The sequence below is a fragment of the Vicugna pacos genome, chromosome 14 (genome assembly GCF_048564905.1).
Source record: "Vicugna pacos chromosome 14, VicPac4, whole genome shotgun sequence".
Lineage (NCBI taxonomy): Eukaryota > Metazoa > Chordata > Mammalia > Artiodactyla > Camelidae > Vicugna > Vicugna pacos.
Window position 1 is genome coordinate 23,996,567 of NC_133000.1, and position 22,611 is coordinate 24,019,177.

The following is a 22,611-nucleotide window of genomic DNA, read 5'->3' on the forward strand; positions in this document are numbered from 1 at the left end:
ATTTATCAAGATACTAACTCAGAGAGAGGTCAGAGGGTAACTTTCTTAATCCATGTTCTATGCCAAGGATGGAGAATTAGGTTAATCCTCCAAATACATAATCAGAAACCAATATCCTGTACAGATGTGACCATATTTTATCTGTGGAGTGACGTACAAAGATAAAACCCACATGGTCAATCACTATTAAGACACATAACAATTATTCAGAAGATAAAATAAAGCATCAGGAATCTGCACGTTGATTACTAAATAACTTTCTGTTACCTTATCTGCCTTTGGTAACTGGATTGCTGAATGGATAGGACAGTGTAGGGTATAATCAAAACAACTTAACTCTTACAGTGCTCTCCATAGCACTAGTCTACACTGGACATATTAGATATTCACCTTAAAAAAAAAAGTGCTTTTCCTCTACCATCTACATATTAAAGTTCAATGAAAGCAGATATTTTTACATTTATAATCACTGCTATTGTTCCAATACCTGTAATAGTGACTAGTAATTAGTAGGAGTTCAATAAATATTTGAAGAAGGAAGGAAAGAAAAAAAAATGCCCCAATTTTGTGGGAAAAATTAAACAACAAACAAGTGCCACATTTTAAAAGAAATACTGCAATAAACATATTTTATAGTTAAGTATATAAATATGTTTGCAATGTATATGGGGAGTTGGATTAATTGATTAATTTCTGTGCAATTCTAGACTTTATTTACATTGTTGCCCTTTGTATTACATATGTACATAATCAGTCTGAAAAAGAAATAAACATCTATTCAAACCAGACTAACACTGATGGAATGCTAGACAAAATTCTGTTGGAAACATACATGGATGTGTCACAAAAACCAAAACCAATGGCAAAAAGAATAGTCAGTTTTACAAGAACTGAGAACTGGAAAGTAAAGAACCAAGATAAGTAAAAGGAACAGTTGCAAAAAAAAAAATCTCATTTTATTTGATTCTTATATTTAATTTTGTTTTCTTATGGAATTTTACTTGTTTCAACATAACATCTTTTTTTTTTAAATTATGGTTTCCATCTGTCTGGGGCAATATCATGTTGGTTTATTTTCCTACTTCCCTCTTTGAACAAATTAGTTATGTTAGGCAGTTGGACAAGTTGGGGCACCAGGAAGATAAGGTGGAGGAGAGGGAGGAAGGTTTGGAAAATGGTGGCATGTCTGCCTTCAGCTTAAAGAGGCTTTACTTCTTCTAATTGAGAGCCAGCAAGAAACCAGTTGGAACCTGACAGCCACAACTGTGCAGTGGCAACAAGGATCTAACCTGACGTGACCCAATGCTCATTGTAATATAATTAGCAGTTCAATGTAGGTACAACCTCCCTCCCTCTGTATGCTTTTCTGTGTGCATCATGGGTAAGGACATGTGAAAAAGGGGACAAGTGTGACTAAGCACTCCAAGGCAAGAGCTGTCCATCAATCAAGAGATCACCTCTAAGCGAGGGTATAAGAGAAGGAACAAACAAAGACCTCAGCTATCTTCTCTTGGACCAGCCTGCCTTCTGCTAGTGGAGCTGTAACTTTCACTTTGCTAATAAAATCTTCAAACTTTTTGCTACACAATGCTTTTGTCTCCTGTCTGAATTCTTCTCTTTTAAGCAAGACAAGAGCCAAGGATTTTTCCCTTCCCCTTTTGGAGTTACAGTTACACTTCCCGCATGCTCATAGAATAAAATTGTCCCAAAGAATGGCCCTGACTAATTCAGCCCAGGCTACAGTTACTTACATGGTCATCTAGTAAGATGAAACAGAGAACTATATGGGCTATTGCCAAACTTGTATTTATGCTGAGATGAATGTACTTATTCTTATGTGTTTTATTACTTTACCCTGAATTGTAAAGATTGGTTAATTCCATTCTTCTCTATGTACTGTAAAAACTCTTGTCTGAAGAAAATGGCCCTTGCATATGATTGCATTATTGGATCTTATCTACTCACAAGATAGTTTTCTATATTTTCAAATTTAGTAGAAAAATATTACTATTAGAGTCTCAAAAATATCTTCAAATGACTATTTTTGGTTTGTCCTTAGATTAAGGAAAGTGATTTTTATGTTCCACATCTCAGCCACACACCAAAATGATGGAATCATTAACTAACATCTTTCTTCTTGAGACATCTTGCCAGTTGGTCAGAGCATCAATACGAAGGGGATATAAACCAATTAACAACATACAAGTCAAAAAATACAGCTTGAATTTTATTTCCTTAGAAAAACTTGAATAAAATCTCTAAGGCACTCATCTTTTTATATGCAAAATGAAGATAACATATTCATTCTACCTGCTTGAAGTTTGGAAACCATGATGAGTTATATAAATGTAAGGTATAGTTACTATTATTCATCTTGTTAAACGTGACTGTGTTGTTATTTTACATCTTTTTATACTTATGGATTAATATAGGGGAGTTAAAGCTTTATAATTTTTTGAGGAAAATGACAACATATCCAAAACTGTTGTACTTTCGCCTAACCACATCTACAAGTAATCTTTGTTCAATAGCATATTATGTGTAATACATTTTAGTTACAAAAGTTATTTCTTTCATTAGTGAAAATATGACAAGAGCAGTCAGGTTAATTGGTGACTTTTAAACACTAACTAGGAGCACTTTCTTTAACATAGTCAAGGTACCTATTTACTTTTAATTATTTACGTGTATTAGAACCTTCCAAGTATCTATTAAAGCCTTTGCACCAGTCTCCTATCAAACAGATAGTCCTAGTGATATTATTACCAGGAAGGGGAATTCAAATTCCATTATCTCCCATTATCTTCCAAGGCATTTGCTTCTGCTAGCTTTAATTAAGTTAAAACCTGTTTCCCTTGCATTACTGATTAAAACTAATCGAGTTCGTTGTTTAATCCTGTCTAGAAAGTCTTCTCTTGCTTAAACAGGTTTACTTACAAATAGATTGTTTTGGAGGGGAAGTCTCTACAATACTGGGACTAGATTTTATTTTGTCAATTTTAATTATATATTCTTTGGATTTATCTCATTGGGACAATTTCACATTCAAATCCTCAAGAATTTTATTTATTTTTTGTATGATTAGGCAGTGAGGATTGTTTAACAGTGATTATACTTAATCTTTTCATCTTGATGGAAAAAATTGGCAAAAATGAAAAAGCATCCATTTTCGGTTATTTCAATTCAGACAATAAAGATCGGCTTGATTTATCTTTTATTCATTATTTAAAAATGTATTATGATGGCTGTAAACCAATTATTAACAAATGTTTAAGGATTTTAAATTGTAAAATATTACTAAGATATTAAATATTCTATCCAATATTTGCCATAAATATATCTAGAACTAAACTTTGTAAGAACCAAAAAAAAAAAGAGGTAAAATAAATGACTCTTTTCCTTATTCTGAGTTATGAAAAATAAGACCTCAAGACCAACAAAATGCTGTTCCAAATTTACAATTGATGCTGTTTTACAAATTTTTCAGTTCATGTAGCTCAACCATTGTACTGTAGCCAAATCTCACAGGAGCTCTTTTAATCTTCTGCATCCGCTGAGAAGATGGCAAGAATATAATCCTCAAAGCAGAGAAGGGCTAGGATAAAATGCAAGCACCAAACTCACTCATCCACGGTTCACAGTAGGCTGAAATCAACAGAGAGTCAATCTTGGGTTTCTTTTGCCTTCAGCTCTGTCCAAGGGCCGTTAGACCTCTGGAAGAAAATATAATTAGGAAATAGTCAAGGGGAAATAAGATCTAATTCAGACCTTTTCAAGCTAATACTGATTTAATTTTCCTTTCATAGCTATGGTGGTATGAATACTACCATAGGATATAGATATAATGATATCTTGGCAGTTTGAGATTGAACGCTCAGTTTCACACTCAATTTTCATGCCCCCAAATGACCATACGTTATTGTCTTTTAGGATGTTACTAAAAGATAAATGTGGATCTTGTGTGAGCTTACTAGTAGGTACAACTAATTGTATAGCTCACCTAATGCAATAGAATTTTATTGAATTGTATCCATTTTGGCATTCACTTTTTTAAATCTTTTTTTTTTAATTTAAGTATATATAAAATAGATGCATTCACCTTTATTACCAAACAAGGGTTTGTGTGCTTGACACACAGTGAGGCCAAACAAACCAAAATGTCAGAGTTTAGAGTAGAGAAAGGTTTACTTCAGGGCCAAGCAAGGAGAACAGGAGGCTTGTGCTCAAAAAATCCAAACTCTGTGATTGTTTTGGGGGAGAAGTTTTATAGGCAAAATATGGGGATGAGGGTTGCAATGACTTTCTTCTGACTGGTTCATGGTGAGTTCAGAGGGTGGTGTTCCAGGAGTCTTGGGCTCAGCCTGAAGTTGCCATCCTCCACATGGGTGAGGACCTTAGTTCCAACAAAAGAGCTCAGAGATACAATTCTGTATATGGTTCCTGAGGAGGAACCAGGATCCTGCATTTATAGCTGCACCTTTGGTTTCTAATTGCTCCTCCTTTGTTTCTGGATTCCCTTACTCCCCTGACTAACAACTATCTGAATCTGTCTTTTGAAACTCAGGAAAGGTCAAGGAGGCTGAATGAAGCCTGTTTCATACAAACAAAAAACGGACAGGATTTATACCACGGAGGGACCCACGAGGTCCTGTTCCATTTCACCTTGAATTTCTAATGCAAGAAAAACTGAGTTTCTTTAGTTGAAATATACTATCACAAGGAAATATCATTAATAATCTTAGTCATGGACATGATAAATATGTAATAGAAAAATTAAAGAATGACATCTTAATTTGGTAACAGTGTAGCATGTATGATTATGTCTACCCTGTGCTTGATAGGGAATGAGAAATGGTGGCTTATAAAAATGTTTGAGAATATTGCATGGCAATACACTCAAGTGTGACTGTAGAGATATCAAATTTTATCTCTTGAGAATGTAAAGAACTTCCTTTGATACTTGGACAATGGAACAGCAGTAGACTATATCTAGTGGTGTGTTGGTACCTTGCTCTCAGTCTTCAATGTTGTTTGATATAAATTAATTTTTTTTAGTATATATTGGTATGGGCTATGGGAAATACCAGTGCTATTTCAAGACTGATAATAGTGATATTATCAGGAAAAAGGAAATTTCAAAATTTTGAAATGTCATATAAGGAGAAATAAAGGAGTACAGTGACATTCTAGTTATTACTGTTTTTTTTTTTTAAAGGAGAGAAATTCTGTGCACTAAAAGGAGAAATTGTTTTTGGTGGGAGGTGGTATTTGTCATCTCAAAAAGTTAAGAAAAACGATGAGAGAGGCAAAGAACTGGTCCGTATCTAACATTTTTCATCAAGAGGCAAAAGCTTGAGCTTGGACGCTGTCAGTGAGCAAGGAATTTCAGAGTTTAATTATTTTGAAAAAGTATTCTTTCTCATATAATTATTTTAAAAAGGACTTTTACATATAATGATCGTTAATGATAAAAACTTAAAAGATCAAATATACAATGTGTTCCTTAAGCACATAAAATTATGTGGATTTGCCTGACCATTAAGCAAAATTATTGTTTTGTTTTAGAATGTTTATGGCTCCCCTTTTTGAATATTGTAAAATATATTTTTTCAGACTTTGAAGACATTACTTATACATAACAAAATAAAACTGGATTACTACAAGATAATTTTCAGCAAGTCAATAATGTAAATAAATCTTCACAAACAATGGTTCATATATTACTTCCTGTATCAAACCTATATTGTCTGATTTGCCATTTTGCATTTTAAAATATTTATTTTTAAGTAATGTACACATTATAGATATAAATACATCTCTAAAATCACCTTAAGAAATATCATTATGAATAGGCAAATATTGAAAATTATAGTCTTGATTTGTTGGTAGAACTGATGCAGGAAAACAGATGTGGGGCATGAGGAGGGCTGTGTCCCAGGTCTCAGTTGAGCCCCTGGGATGTGCCCCGCCAAGCATGGGTCCTTGGCTTTGCGCAGGAAAGAATTCAAGTGCAAGCCATCATTGAGTGAAGGTAGATTTATCCAGAGAGATACATTGAAAGGCAAGAGAAAGGCCATGAGGTGTGGGGATTGAGTGCTTAGATTAAAAGTAGGTACACACTCCATAGCAGAAAGTGGGCCATCTCCGAAGAGGGAGAAAGAGGAGCAGCTGCGAGTCCTCATGTTGCTGGCTTTCATGGGTTTGGTGGCTTCAAATGCTAATAAGTGGAAGGACCAGTCTAAGGGGAAGGGGCTGGGATTCCTAGGAATTTGGCCATTTCCACCTCTTTGACCTTTTGTGGCTAGCCTTGTGACTGCCATGGTGCCTGTGGGTGTGTTATTTATCATATTAATATATTACAATGGATGTATAATGAAGCTCAAGATCTGCTAGAATTTAAATCTCTCATCATCTTGAGCCTCAAGGCCTACTAGGGGTCGAATCTTTCACCATTTTGATGTTAATTGCTGTAGCATTCCTTAAATGGTTGTGTCCTGCCCCCTTCCATCCTGTCTCAGAACCACATTTTCTGCATTTCTCATGAAATGTTTTGCTAGGACGCATAGTGCTCTTGTGTTCATGTTGTATTTCTCAGAGCCATCAGAGCTATATAATTCCCTGTGTATCACTGAGTGACAAATTGAATTTTAATGTATTGAATTTTAATGGCTCCAGTTCTAAGTAGTTCAGTGCAGAGTAAAGATCTATCCTAGATGGACATTCCTTCGAGCAAGTACCACACACTGCAGTCATTCAAAAGCCTCCTAGGCCAGTGGCGCAGCAGTATAGGGCTCAAACTGGCAACATGCCTGCAGCAGCATTAACTTTTGATTTTTGCTGGTGCTTGTTTTCTATTTTTAATATTGCACCTGTGTGTCAGAATTCAGACTGTCACATAGTGGCCAGACCCAAATGCAATGAAATCCAGGCTCTACTATAACCCAGCTTCATTTCCCTTCCCCACCTTAAGCATATAACTTATCTCTAAGAATTATGATCACCAGATCAGCACTTAATGATTTATATACATTTTGAGAGGATGGTGAGAGGAAGAAGAGAAAATCATCTTAAAAGGCTAATTTGCAGCGAATAAAAGTGCTACTAAGACAGGAGGGAGGGGGGCAGGGCACAGCCACTCAAGGCAAGGCAGCAATTTAACACCAAAATGGTGGAAGATTCATCTCCCAGTTGACCTTGAGGGTTAAGTTCGTGGGAGGTTTGTCTTCTAGTAGATCTTGGGCTTCCTTAAATGCTCATTATAACAGCGTGATAAATAACATGCACTCAGTCACCATGGCAGCCCCGAGGCTAACCGCAAAAGGCAAAAGAATGGACGTGGCCCAATTCCTGGGAATCCCAGCCCCTTCCCCAGGGTAGTTGGAATGGTCCCACCTGAAGGCTATGAAGCTACTGAGCCCATAAAAACTGGCAACACCATGTCTAGTGCCCCGTTTTTCTCTCCCTCCTCTGTGGAGACGGCCCGCACTCTGTCTATGGAATGTGTACCTACTTTTACTTTAACCTGAGCACCCAGTTCCCACACCTCTTTCCTTGCCTTTCTCTTGCCTTACACTCTATGCAGTATGTATCTCTCTAAATAAATCTATCTGTACTCAACTGTGGCCCGCACTTGAATTCTTCGTGTGAAGCCAAGGACCCACACTTGGCAGGGCACATCCCAGGGGCTCAACCAAGACCTCGGACACGGCCCTCCTCACACCCCACATCAGTCTTCCTGCATCACTATGTGTCTTTGAGCCTGTGGCTCTTGTCTCCCTGTGCTTGTTGACTGATCTCCATTTCTAATACTCCTGACTGAAGATCTTACTGTGCATTCAAAAGTAAAGCAGAGTATGAGACACTCAGAATGGATCTTTGACAATCTCAGTAATGAAGCATGAGGAAATGTCAACAGCCCTGCAAAAACTACTTACTTTTTATCAAGCATAATGGACCAGAGGTCAACCAATAACTTATGTAGCGTTGAGAGAAATAGTTCATGGAATGGCAAGCACAGAGTTATATCTTTAGATCCATTTGAGTGCATATAATTACGTGAGACAAGAAACACAGCAACGTATCACCTACATGAACTCAGCTTCAAATAAAATTCTGAAAGATTGTTACCAAAAAAAGTCCATGTGCCCAATTCGCAGGGAGACCAAACAAACCAGAACATCAGAGTTTGGAGCAGAGAAAGGTCTACTGCAGGGCCAAGCAAAGTGAACAGGTGGTTCATGCTTGAAAAACCCAAACTCCCTGATAGTTTTCAGGGAGAAGTTTTTAAAGGCAGCATTTGGGGTGAGGATTGCAGGATGTGTGACTTCCTTCTGATCGGTTGGTGATGAAGTAACAGGGCGGTGTTCCAGGAACATTGTGCTCAACCTGAAGTTGCCACCCCTTGCCTGGGTGGGGGACTTAGTCCCTGCAGAAGAACTCAAAGATACTGTTACGTATATCCCTTGAGGAGCAACCAGGATCCCGCCCCAAGGCTGCGCTATTGTTTCTCGACTGTTTGCCTCTTGATCCTATATATCCTCCCTTCCTTGATTAGAAACTGTTTGACTCTGCCCTTTGGAATTCAGGGAAGGTCAAGGAGGCTGAATGAAGCCTGTTTCCTACAAACAGGAAACAGGGGACATGGAAAGGATACACACCAGTTTCTAGTCTGTTTCACGATCAAAATAATTGTCTTAATACCCAATTACAAAAACATAAACACTTTTATCATATCTTTATTCCTCAATTTTTCACGAGAAGTTTATTTAGTATTAATTTAAAGATAATGCTAATTAGCTTAGTAATTCAGTTTCCACTCATAAATACTCAAAGCTCAAGAAAATAAAAGAGGAAAGAAGATGTTCAGAGGGAAAACAAACTATACAATAAGGAAATGATCACTGACAAAAAGAGAGGAACACGAAAAATAAAAGAAGCAATAAACAGATGATTCTGCACACCAGGTTAAGTGGTTCTGTTACGGAAACGACAGGCCAGTCAAGAAACAAGCACCACTCGGAGGGTTGGAGTCCTCAGATGTATTACGCCGGCAGGCTGAGAGGGGCTTCTGCTCCAAAGCTCTAAGCACCTCCAAGATGTGCACATGAGGTTTTATAGGGTAAAGTACAAGCTTGGGGTATTCTGCCAATAGGCATGGAACAGCTTTAGCAGCTTTATCATCAGAAAAGTGGAGGTGGGGAGGCAGTAAACCAACATTCCAAAGCCAGATATGTATCTTTGAAAATTCAGCTGGCTAGCAAAAAAACATAAACAGCAAACCAACACTAATTAACTTAGATTTACAAGTTAGTCCAGCAGAACTCAGATCAGTATTTCAATATTTAGATTTGTGAGTTATCCTGCCAGCCCAGCCCAGCCTCTCCACATTCCTAGACTTGTGAGTTATCTTGTTAGACCAATCCAGCTTTTCCTTCACAGTTCCACACCACACAGTCGACCTCAAGGCTGTAAGTGCAGAAATTTCAGCACAATTACATAATTGCTTCTCAGAATAACAACTCTGAATATTCAAGAAAGATTTCTACCCTTTTCTCTGAAAAATTTAGAGGAATATAGTTTTCTGTATATATGCATTTATAAAATGGAAATCATTTTTGTTAATATCATCTAAATTTGAACATAAATATTAAAGTGCCTAGCTGAATAATGATATTAAATAGAAAATTTCCCAAAGGGAAAAAAGAAGGGAGGGCAGTCCAAAATTCTCTTAAAATTTATTTACAAAAAATAGTAAATTTGAAAAGGTTTCCAATTTATACATGATACTCTATAACATCCATATTTTTGTAATTAGAATATTAGAATAATTCATAAAAACTTTTCTCCTTGCTTGGCCTTGCAATAAACATCTCTCTGCTCCAAACTCCAGCATTTCAATCTGGCCTCACTGTGTGTCAGGCACATGAAATTTTGTTCAGTAACATTCTTCCATGTGTACATGTTACTAAACTTTGTTTGATTTTCTTTTATTAATGTCTCATTCCAATTTGTTACCCCAAAAGTTAAAGACCCCCAGTTCTTCTCATATCCTAAAGACAACTTTGCAATCGGGAGACAGTGTGCTATGTAGCGAAAGATTTTAAAAGATTTATTTAAAAGGAAAGGAAAGGAAAGGAAACGAGAGGAAAGGAAAGGAAAGATACATCTCCAAGTATAGGAAGTAGGCTGATGCAGGGAGGAAAAGCAGTGGGTTTTGTCTCCCCTTTCTCTTATACCCTCACTTAGTCCCTCATGTGGTCTTTTGATTGATTGACAGTTCTTGTCTCTGAAGTGCTTAGTGTTGCTTGGCCCCTATGCGCATGTCCTTACCCATGGTGTACACAGAAATACCCATGGGAGTTGAGAAACCTAAACACAATGTTAATTATAATACAGTGAAGATTGGTCCTACCCAGTTAAGTCCTTTCTGCTACAGTGCAGTTGTGGCTGATGGGTTTAAACCAATTTTTTTGTTTGTTTGTATGTTTTTCATGGGCACTCATTAAAAAAAATAAAATAAAACCCCTTTATGCTGAAGGCAGGCGTAACATCATCTTCAGGACCAACCTCCCTCTCCTCCACCTATTTGCCTGGTGCCCCCACTTACATAACTACCTAACAAATTTAACTCTTAGACCAGCCAGAAAAACCTAGAAGAATAGAGGAAAGTTTCTTTCCCTCCCCTACAAAAAAAAACCTCCCACATGTAACCCTCTGAGAAGAAAGCATCCTGAGCTGAGGGTATTTTCAGGGGACCTGTGTTCTGTTTTCATATTAAAGCAGAGGAGAGGTAAAATGTGCAAAGACAGAGTTATTAACTGCAGAGCAAGACCCTGGAGAAAGGTGATTGCTTGGGAAATTCCAGTGTTGTCATGGAAATCTCTGTAGCAGAAATCCCCCTCAAGATCACCTCATACAAGTAGGATGCCTGAGGCTGGCTCCAGGCATTGTTCCACTAAAGGGAACAAACAATATGATCAGGCCTTTCATGCCTTCTCTTGGTTCTGCTTTTCTCTAGACCCTGGTTTCAGGCTTTTGTGCTGTAAATGTCTTCTTCCCTGTGGTTAAGGGAGAGAGTCACCAGAAACAACTTCAAGTGAAGTCACTTCACATTTATAATAATGGATCCTAAAAGGCAATGAGTAAGTTTTCTTAATGGTTCTTGCAGAGAAAACTTGGAAGGAATTTGATTAGTCTGACTCCTGTTACATGTCTCTATCTGAACAGGTATCTATGGTCTGGGGCATATGACACCATTAGACAGTCTGGAGTTAAATGCTCTCTCCTTGAATCTGTTTAGGAACAAGGCACCATGGCTGACACCTCCACCAGGTCCAAAAATGAGACAGGAGCAATTCTCCAAGAGAGGAAATGCCATGGCAGATAAAAGTTTTGTGCAGCTCTTTGTCTCTTGGAACAATGGTCCTCAAGGGAAAAATAAATGTTCCAAATAAGAAAGAATATTTGGCACTTTACGTGAGACTCCAAATGCATGTCTTATGAAAGCTCTGAGAAATGAACCATGTAAGTTTAAAAATGTATGAGAAAACAGAATTAAAAACAAATTTGATTTTTTTAATAACCATGGTATTTCTAATAACCAAATTGAACTACAATGGAAACTGAGCAGGACCTTGTGGGATCCTCCTGGGGACAAATCCTTTCCATGTCCCCTGTTTCTTATTCACAGGAAAAGGCTTCAGCTTCCTAGACCAGCCCTGAATTCCAAAGTACAGATTTAAACAGTTACTAATTAGGGAAGGGGAGGGAGGAACAGTCAAGAAACCATAGTGCAGTGATAAAGTTGAGCCCTGGTTCCTCCTCAAGGAATATACATAAAAATATATATTTGAGTTCTTCTGCAGGAACTAAGGCCCCCACCCAGGTGGAGGATAGTAACTTCAGGCTGAGCACAAGATTCCTAAAGCATATGAATTTTTAAATTTTGTATACATGTGTATATACATATGTGTATGTATATATATATATATATATATATATATATATATATATATATATACACACACACACACACACACACATATACACGCACACATTTATTAAGCTTACCTGTTAATGGAAGAGAATCTGAAAAGAAAATATATATATGTATGTATATTTATAATTCATTCACTTTGATGTACACCTGAAACTAACATTATAAATCAGCTACACTTCAATAAAAAAATTTAAAAAAAAAAGATTCTTGAAACACCGTCCCGAGACCTGGGACACAGCCCTCTTCATGCCCCACATCCGTTTTCCTGCATCACTATTACCCCACTGCCAACCAACCTGAAGAAAGTCACACAGACTGCTGTTTCACCCTAAATTTTGCCTACAGAATCTCTTCCCTGAAAATCATTGGAGAGTTTGGATCTTTGCGCACAAGCTGCACATTCTCCTTGCTTGACCCAGCAGTAAACCTTTCTCTGATCCAAGTGTGGTTTAGTCTCACTGTGCGTTGGGCACATGAACTTGCGTTCGGTACCACAATGACAATAACCATTACTTCTGATTGATATTTATTGAGCGCCTATGGTATGCCCAGCATATTATCTAGTTTATCTCATTCAATTTTAAATGGAAGCTCAACGGGATAAACTTTATTATTACCCCTATATAACAGATGGGGAGACTGAAACATTTCTAGCTTTATTAACTTGCCCAAGTTCATAACTGGTGGGGGAAAAAAAAAACAAAAAAAACGAGAGAGAGAGATAGTAAGATTCACAGTCAGATTTTACACCAAATGTCATGTTTTTAACTAAATAGCCCGTTACATTTTTAGTTCTTCAAAGCAGGAATTGTGCTTTTTAAAATCTGTATGCTCAGTGCCTATAATTTCATCCGGCACACTGTCTATGAATACGTTCTTGTTTAATGACTACATAAATGTGCATGCGTCTTTCAGCTTGGAAGCCTCAAACTTCCCCTTTTGAAAAATTCTCAGCATGAAGCTTCCTAAGAAGTAAAGCAGTGTTCCCTTCTTACTTATAAGCCCACAGAAAGAAAGCACAGCAGGTATCTTCCCTTAAAATAATACTGGATTCATTTTTCCCTTCTTGCCAAACTCTGAACTGAGGGACTTCAGTACTGCATTGGCCCTTAAGGCCAAAGAAAAACCTAAGTGAGGAGTTTGTATTCCAGTGGAGAGGAGGAGATGGGTAATAAACAGTGAACACAGTGTAGGAATGCATTACCTACTATATTAGAAAACAAGTGCTAGATGGAAAAAACACAGACCGTGTAGGGGGACCAGCCACACGCAGGGCTAGAGAAGGAAAGGCAAGTAATGATATTAAACCGTCTATACCACCCACGTGTACCACCCACGAGCGTGTAGTCTTGGTTAGTAATTGCCATTAAAGGGTCAATTCTTATAAAAATATGTAAATTTCCTTAGCTTTGATTTTAAAAAAGCCCTTTTAGTGGTCTCATTTTTGCTTTATATTTTAATTTAAACTCATTTTATTGTATCGATGCAAACATAATAGCATATCTTATAAAAATCTTATGAACTGGAAAATAATTATCATGAATTTATAATGTAGTGCATGTATAAAGATAAGAATTCCACCTAACATTTACATAGTAGTGGCTGAGATTTGAACTGTTTAAGTAAACTCAGTTTAAATGCTAGCACACTGGATAGAAAAGAAGGAAAATGTAAGTTTTAGCCATCTTTGCAATGCTGAATTCCTACTGACCTTAAAGAAAGAGAAAAGCTTTATTTTTTGTTTCCATCAAAAAAAGTAAAACAGATATATTTTCTCATTCTGCAGGGCTATATATTGAATTAAGGAAAGGGTTAATATTTTCATTTTTTGAGGACTATAGAAATATCGCATTATTCATTTATTAAAGAAAACATATTTAGCCCAGGAAAAAACACAAGCTAATAAAATGAAAAAAAATCTAGGGAATCATAAAAAGAATCATAAGAAAAATCACAAGAATTTTCTTTTGTTATTTTCTCAAAGAATAGTAACTGAGAAAGCTCCTTAGTAGTTTATGGTTTAGACACTATTAACAACAAATTTGTAATTAGCACATAGTGATTTTATAAATACAGATGCAATCACTATTTTTGAGAAACTTGAAAATATAGTTCTCTTAAATATTTACATCTTACCTGGCAAATTTATTTACTTTATTTAGCTAAACCGGGAGAAAAAAAAAAAAAAACTATAGATAACTAAGGAAACGTTAGCCAGATGTTCTGTGACTTCTGAGTTAGGGAAACTTAAATGAATGTTCTTTTTGTGTATGTGATTTATTATCACGATCATCATTCATCATTTTAAGCTTACCCTGCCAAGTTTTTTTGTTTTTAAAAGTGACTTTTCATATATGAATATGTGCTCACTATCCAGCTTACCACCATGTAAGGAAACATGTTAGAATTACAGTTCACATAAACTGGTATCTCTTCACATCCTAACAATGCCCTGATTATTATGAGCTCTTGATAAAATTTAGAAGGATTATTTGAATGAGTAAATTTATGCTTTAAAATTCCCATATTTCTCAAAAATAAGTATGAGGAAGAATAGCATTAAATTTCAGAACTCTAAATTCAAAGGGCATCTCTATCACTTATTAATGACTTTTTGCACCTCATTGAGCTTCATTTTCTTAACCTCAAAAAGAGCAGAATAATACCTAACTCACAAAGGTGTCCTGAGAATTAAATAGGCAATGTAGCTGAAATTGCTTTGTAAATTTCTCAATATATTATGACCGAATGGAGCTATTACTTTCCCAACCAGTGAGCAAGTTTTTTTTTTTCCCCCTACAAAAAAAACCTAGTTCTTGGCATATAGGTGGCGTGGAATAAAAAATTTTGTTGAATATTGAATAAAAATCCTCTGTCAGAAATAATTCTAAACAAAGCTCTCTGATAAATGTTTCACACACACACACATTTTTTTTTAACAACTCATGCATGACAGTTTGCTAAGTATAGAATATATATAGCAAACCAGCAGTTGACTTTAAAGGGGAAAAACATTGGAAAAAAAGAAAATAAAAGGTTACTGCAGAGCAGTTGATCCATTCTGTCAAAATGCCATATGTCTCTTATTCTTTTCTTCTGGATATTATGAAAGCTGGCTTCAAGGCTCCTGTGCCTAGCTCTTCCTCATTTTCTTTTTCCCTCCCTGCCCCAATCAGCATGCCGGCTGCATTGCTCAATTACTGGACAAATGTAACTTCCTGTCCTCCCCTGCTCAGTCACTTTTATAGCAGCACTAACAGATGTGATCATTAAGACCCTCAATGAGAAATCATGAACTAAGTATATTCTTTGCCCTTCCTGCTTTTCAATCTTCTTTAAAAAGATAAGCCATCTGCTTTAACCCTCTTAAAATTGCGAGTTTCTTTATAACGTCAATCTTGCATTGATCTTAATAACAAATAGATATTTAAACCCCAAGTTCAGAAGGTTAATTTTACAGAGCTATTTGTTGGTACTGAAATAAATTAAATTTGAGCACCGTAAGCTGGATCTTATATTCTGGTAATAATATATTTTAATCATATAAACAGTAAGGATTTTTCCTAATAAATTTTACCATATGTAATTTTAGCAAAAAATACTCTTTAGAAATATATAGTAGAATGCTTCTGGAAACACTAAATAAATATTGTGTTTATAAAAACTTCTGGCATAATAACATTACACAGGCAGTTGGAAATACTAGCTATCTTTATATTTACGTGTAAAAATGAGGGGTGCTAGTCTATTAAAACTAAAATACCAAGCTGAACTAAAATACAGGGACATGGATCTTAAATATATATAGTAGATTATTAAAATAAAGGAAAACCTCATTAATTCAGAATTTATGATAAGTAATAACATCTGTATTTTGTATTCCATTAATGCCATTTATATACAAAAATAACTTGAAAAGAAAGTATGTTATTTATTATTCCTTCCCATTAATACTGTGAGTCCTGAAAATAATAGTACTTTTTCTACAAAATGAGCTAAGAGCTTTGAGGGCTGGGTATAAAAAGAAGAGGAACTACTAATTGCTCCTGTATTTGTTATTGCTGTAACTAACCATACAATGGCTCCTACAAAATGAGACATTTGAATATATTTCTCATAGCAGTAATAAAAAGCAATTTTACTTGTATTGTCCACTGTTACAATGGAAGAATCTCAGTTCCCCTTCTGCATCTCCTTTTTCTTTCTTCTCTTTTTCTGTTCTTTTTCTTTTGAAACTCTAAGTCTGAGAGGACCCCAGGGTTTCCTTACACCCTAGTACTGCCCAGAGTTAGGCAGTCCATAAGTTTTTGGCTTACACTAATAATTCAAAAAAGTTTATCTCAGGGCAAGACTTCTCTCCTAAATAATGGATACCATCATTTTAATGTCTCCATGAAATACTGATTCCCTGTCCCCAAAACTCACTCTTTATGTTCTTATATATCTTAATAAAATATAACTTTACTCACTCTCAGGTTGTTTTGTTTTATCCTTTGCAGCTATTCTCTTCTGATATAGGACACATTTCTATATCAATTTGCCCATCTCCACTATGCCCTTGAATCTACAAGGGAGCTTAATGCACATTTCTAGAATAAATGGGAATGAGAATAAGAAAGAATAAGACTGCTGATTGGGCTTTAACAATACAAAAGTCTATAAAATACAGTCCTAAACATTTTCCTATGCCACTGTAACAACTTAAAGATAGCACTGTAGCAGCTTAAAGATGACTGATGACTTTTTTTTGTATCTTCTATTTCTATAGGATAGAAGTCTGATACAGGTCATCTATTGTTTGTAAAGTCAGCAAGGCAAGGTTTTTTTCTGGAGCCTTAAGGGGAGAAACTGTTTCCTTGACCTTTCAACTTTCTAGAGAACGTCCACATTCCTTTGCTACTGGTCCTCTTTCTCCATCTTGAATTCCAGCAACACAGTGTTTCTTTTATCATTCTGCTGTAGTCACATTTCCCTCTGATTCTTACCTTCCACCTCTTCCTTACACTTTTAAAGTCCTTTGTGATTACACTGGGCACACCTGGATAATAAGGAGTAATGAACCTATTTGAAAACTGAATTTCATCTATAACTTTAATTCTCCTTTACTGTGAAACCTAGCATATTTGCCTGTTCTGGGATTAGAATGTGGCTGTATTTCAGAAAGAGAGATATTTCTGGGCTACCACAAATAGCCCAGAACCTGATTATAGTATGAAATATGAAATCTAGTAAATAAAATAGTTGAATGTTAAAAATCATAGATGGACTATTGTGTTTTAACATAAATTTGGGGGAAAGTTGCCCTCCCTTAGAGGAAAAGAGTATGTTAGATCATTACTTAATGCAAGCTCTCAAAAAAAACACCAGCCTAGAATTGTGTGGGAAAAGGGGAAAAACTCATACAAGAGTATATTTATAAATACTTGGAATTAAACAGAATATTCAAAATATACAAATTAATAGATGAATCATAAAGGGAAATTTATAGAATGCATAAGTTAGAAATTTTAAAAACCATGGTTGGTTATACACATGATTAAAAGGCACAATCACAGATAGGAAGTATAATTTTAGACAAGATTTTGAGACCTTTAAATTATAAAGAAAATTTGAAGTTTACAGGAAAAATACTGAGAAAACATGTACCAAAAAAAAAATAAATAAGTTACAGAAAAAGAAATTAAAAAAAACAAACGAAAGAAGTTTAGCATCATGGCAGTCAATTAAATAATGAAAAGAAACCCCTCCCTTTTTATGGGCTTTAAATGACAAACAATTTAAATATGATAATACTATGTATTCATTAGACTGTAGAATAAAAACTAAGAAGTTAATGTGGAATTTTTATCAGACTGTCATGATATATTTTCAAATATGAAAACACCGTAAAACAATGTTTTTCAAACCAGCTATATTTTTTAATACAACTTGGTAAAATTATCTTTACAATAATTATAGTTGACATAAATATCTATCAAATGTCTCAAATGGGGTGGAGGTGGAGCAGTATTTTTGCTTTTCTCTATTGTGGGAATTACCCTCTGAAAACAATCATTAAATTTATTACTATGATAATTCTTACTACTGTTAAGGACAAGAAGTAACAGACAGGAAAGTGGGGATAGAAGGAATGTGTAGATTAAGGGTTATTAGTGGGAGCCCCGGGGGCTCTGAGGCTGCTCTGAGATGCTTCCTCCAACTGCATTATCAAAACAACCAGCTTGAGAATAATACGCTATGCTACTTCCTGCTAAGCATCTAAATATATAAATAAACAGAATTAATTTTTAATAACCAAAAGATCTAAAATGCATATAAACATCACTGTGACTCCATAACAATATCTCCTAAAATTTTTAAGAATATTCTTTCATACCTAAAAATAGATTAAACTGACTTTCCTCACTTGCAGCAAACACTTTTCAGAGTCTACATATTCTGAGGTTGGGCTTGGGGTTTTATTGGCAAATAAATAAATAAATAAATAAATAAGTCAATAAAACTTATTTTAATCCAATTTTTTTCTCTATAAAAATGGTATGATGTTGAAGGAAAAAAATCTATAATTTGCCCTAAATCAAATTCACTCTAGAAACTTCCAAAAATGTAAATTATTATGGAAAAGAAAGACTGTTTTCATTCAAGTCAGACATGACCTGGAAAAGTAGTTGATAAACTTCAGTTTCCTTAATAGCGTCTGTCCAATGCCTCTTGCTTGCTTTCTTCCTTTTCTGTCTAGTACACTTCATTCTAATTATGAAATCTACCCTTTCAGGATCACCATTTTCCTTGGCATCTGTGAAGAATTGAAATTCATTTTTAGAACTAAGAATGCCTAGAAGTCATAGGCAGGTTGAGATAACAAGTTGGGTATTTTGTCATTTTTCCCTGTTATTTATTATTTTGCCCTTATCTCCCTGAGCAAAATAAAGTGCACTGCTTCCAGCTTTTTCAGCCACAATAAGAATGGATAAAGCTTTTTGAAATAATATGTTCCCTAAAAATTATGTTAGAATAGATTTGGGGGTTTTTGTGTTTGTTTATTTTGGGGATTTTATTGCTGTTCTTTTATGTTTGTTGAGCAAAACACGAGATGAAAATGGCAAGAAACCAGAAAAAAATGAATTTTTGGACTTTAAGATGCATGCCGTGTCAAAAGACTTACAGTTAGTAAACATCTAAATTCATCCAAGTGTAGTCAATTGTCCATGATACGTCTATATGTGATACATAGTCCAATGCTATAATTTACATACCTTTTACATATTTGCATAATATACATATATTACTTTATCTTAATAATTAAATAAATATGTTGTCAGGAAGGGAGAAATTTCTGTTCCCTCTTTTCTTCTTTTTGGTTCTTTTGGCTGGTCAAATAATTAAAATGACATAAGACAGATTAATAGAAGAAAAACATATTTAATTCCATATGTGTGGGAAACCCACATGCATGTGAAGTTCCAAGACAGAAATGTAAAATGAGGTATATATGCCATCCTGATCTAAGAAATGGAACAGGGGTGTGGGGCTTCCAAGGACAGGCAGGTCATTCACAGAATGATAAAAATATGTGCAGGTGGTTATATGTTTGCCTTGCCATACAGATGAGACCATTTAAATACAATTTATCACTAGCAATAACTCTTTTATAGGGAAAAAATGCCTAATTTAACTTCTTCCAGGTAATTAAGGGAGGGGCAGTAGTTTCTTTTGATCCCCCGGGTCTTCACTGTCTTTAGCTCACAATCATTCACATGCCAGAGTGTTACATCTTGGTGAGGGTTGTTCTGAACTCTAACAATATTTAAGTCTAACTTAACTTTTCTTCTGTCTTTACACTGTAATACGTGGATTAGTCCTAAACTAACTGAGCACTTAAGTATTTCACTTCTCTGGGCCTTTCTAAGATGCAAAATTGCAAATGAGACCGAGAGAAATTTAGAGTACCACTTGTGTACCGATTCAAGTGACCTTAGAGAGGAATATCCCATGGGCTCAGGCAGGGCTATCTGTACATCTCTCCCAAGTGATGTTTCTTTGTGTTTATAGCCGAGAAAGACATTAATGAACTTCTACTTCTTTCCTTTTTTACAAATCCAGAAGAATTCTTTAGTTTTATTTCCTTTTTTTAAATACCCAACTCACCATTTATATTTTTTTCCCTTGGAGTATCACTAGATTCATGGATCTTATTTTATTCATTGTGTTTTAGTTAATTACAGTGATTGTTCTTTTCTTTTAATTTAAATAATTTATTTATTTTTAATAGAGGTGCTGGGGCTTGAACCCAGGACCTCATGCACACTAAACAAGCACTCTATCACTGAGCTATACCCTCCCCCCAGTTTTATTTCTTTTTTTTTTTTTTGAAAAGGAAACTTGATTTTTTTTAATATTACACATACCTATAAGAATAACTTTTTAAGAAAAGCTACTGACAAGCGTTTCCATATAATGTTCTTTGTCTGAAAGTGATTTACAGGTAGTAGAGATAATGATCAAATAGGCAGATTTCTGTGCACTCCCTGGGTGACTGTTCCCTGATGTTTGGAGGGCTGTGACACTCCTAACCAATTGATCCCGAGGTACTTGACTTATGAACCAGCATCTTTCCCCTCATTAGCCTTCCACCCTGCAGGCTTATCACCCCATCCAAGAGGGCTAAAATAATCATTATTACATATCACATTGACCATGTCACACAAGTCTTTAAACAAGCTGGTATTCTCCCTTCAAACCAGGTTTGAATTGGTCACCTGGAAGGCTAGGACCTCCTGGGTGATTGTCTCTGCCTGTCTCATCTTCCCCGATGAGTTTCTCTTCTACCTTCCAATTTAACAAGATATAATGACTAGCGATAGCTAGACCTCTCTGTTCTTTTTCTCCCCTCTCCACAATCACCCCAACGGTTTGGATTTTTATCTTGTATTGTACAAAAGAATGAAAGAATGCTTTACAGTTACTAGCAGCCTGTCCTCCAAATTATTTTATAATCTTTGTTATTTTCAGGGAATTATATTCACTCTTCAGAGAAGAGCTGATAATACTCTTCCTTCTTTGCCTTAACTATAAAATTTATTAAAACATTTTTTTTCTCCAAAATGCTCAGTGGAATAGGTTTCTTTTTGTGATGCACATGATTTAACATATCCTTCCCAGGAGGCACACACAGGTACCCTACCCATAGGCCAAGAGATGCCTTTTCTTTGAAAAGCCAAATTCGCTCTGTGCTACTACAGAGACTCTTTTGGGGTCATTTAGAAGCAGGTAAAATGTCAACTTTCTTTTTTTAAAAAAAGCTTCAGTTATGCAAAGGTCAAGTTATCTCTGCATTTAGACAGAATAAATAAAACATTGTACCCGTTATGTTTATACTGATAAGACATCCAGCCTCTGAAAACAGTTAAAGAAAGGAAAATGTAGAGAAATGATGAAATAATAACAATTCATTAGGGATTTCTTTCATTAAAGTATAGAATATATAAAGGTGAATGCTATAGATAGAGATGATAAAAATATGTTATTAACAATGCTGCAGACATAGGTATAAAAATATAAGACAATGGTACATATATGTGCAAAGTCATAGATGTATATCGAAAGGGTGATCAGTTAGAGAGATAGTTTAGAGAGACAGCAAAAAAGAGGAATAAGAAAGAGGAAAAAGGAGATGATGAGAACAACAACAAAATGTAAATGTTAAACTAAACTTGGTAGAGGAGGAAAAATTATTTTTTCTCTGCTTTCTTAAGGTTTGTGCCTGAGACCCGCCCTTGTACTCAAAGATTAATGAGAAAAACAAAGAGAAGTTGATTCACATGTATACCTCCTGTATACATGAAAGATACCTGGGAAACCTGAGTATGACCCAGGTCACCACCTTAAATAAATGTCTTCAGCTAAAGACAAAAGAAAGGTTTTGGAGGTCAGTTAAAGGAGGGTGTCAGAAAAACCACAGTGAACAAAGGTATGGCAGTTCAGTAGGTTTAAGGCTCTGCCTTCTACATTGATCAGAGTTTCTTAAGATTTAGAATCATCCTTCTCTTTCTCGTACAGAGAGGGAGACATCCTTATAAATAGAGATGTTCCTTACAAAAAGGTGACTTCTATTCTTTTTTTCATTTTCTCTTGTGTCTACAGTTTGGTAAAAATTATCAGTTCAAAATAATCCTGATGCCAATATATGCCAATCCTTTTATTTTAAGAAGGCACGTTTTTCTGCCCTTCAGCCTTATAATTTTATACATGGGAAAATAGGAGCCAAACATGAAGAGACTGCAGCCATGCTGCAGGCATGGCTAGGTAAAGTCCAGCAGAAGTGTGTCTCTGTGTTACACTGAATGTGTTAAAAAAAAAAAAAGTCAACTGGACCAAAATGGAGTCACTTATGATAAACCCCATGTCACGATCCAAGATTTAATTATAATTTCAAGATCTCCCAGTAATGGAATCTTAAACCAAATGGAATCTTAAACCAGTGAATCAGAAATTACCTGGCCAGCACTAGCAGGCCACAGCCTGATAGACTGCAGGCATCCTCGACAAAAAATGACCTTCCCACAGCCAGTCCACTTTTTCCTACTAGAACTTCCTTGTCCCGTTGGCTTCTG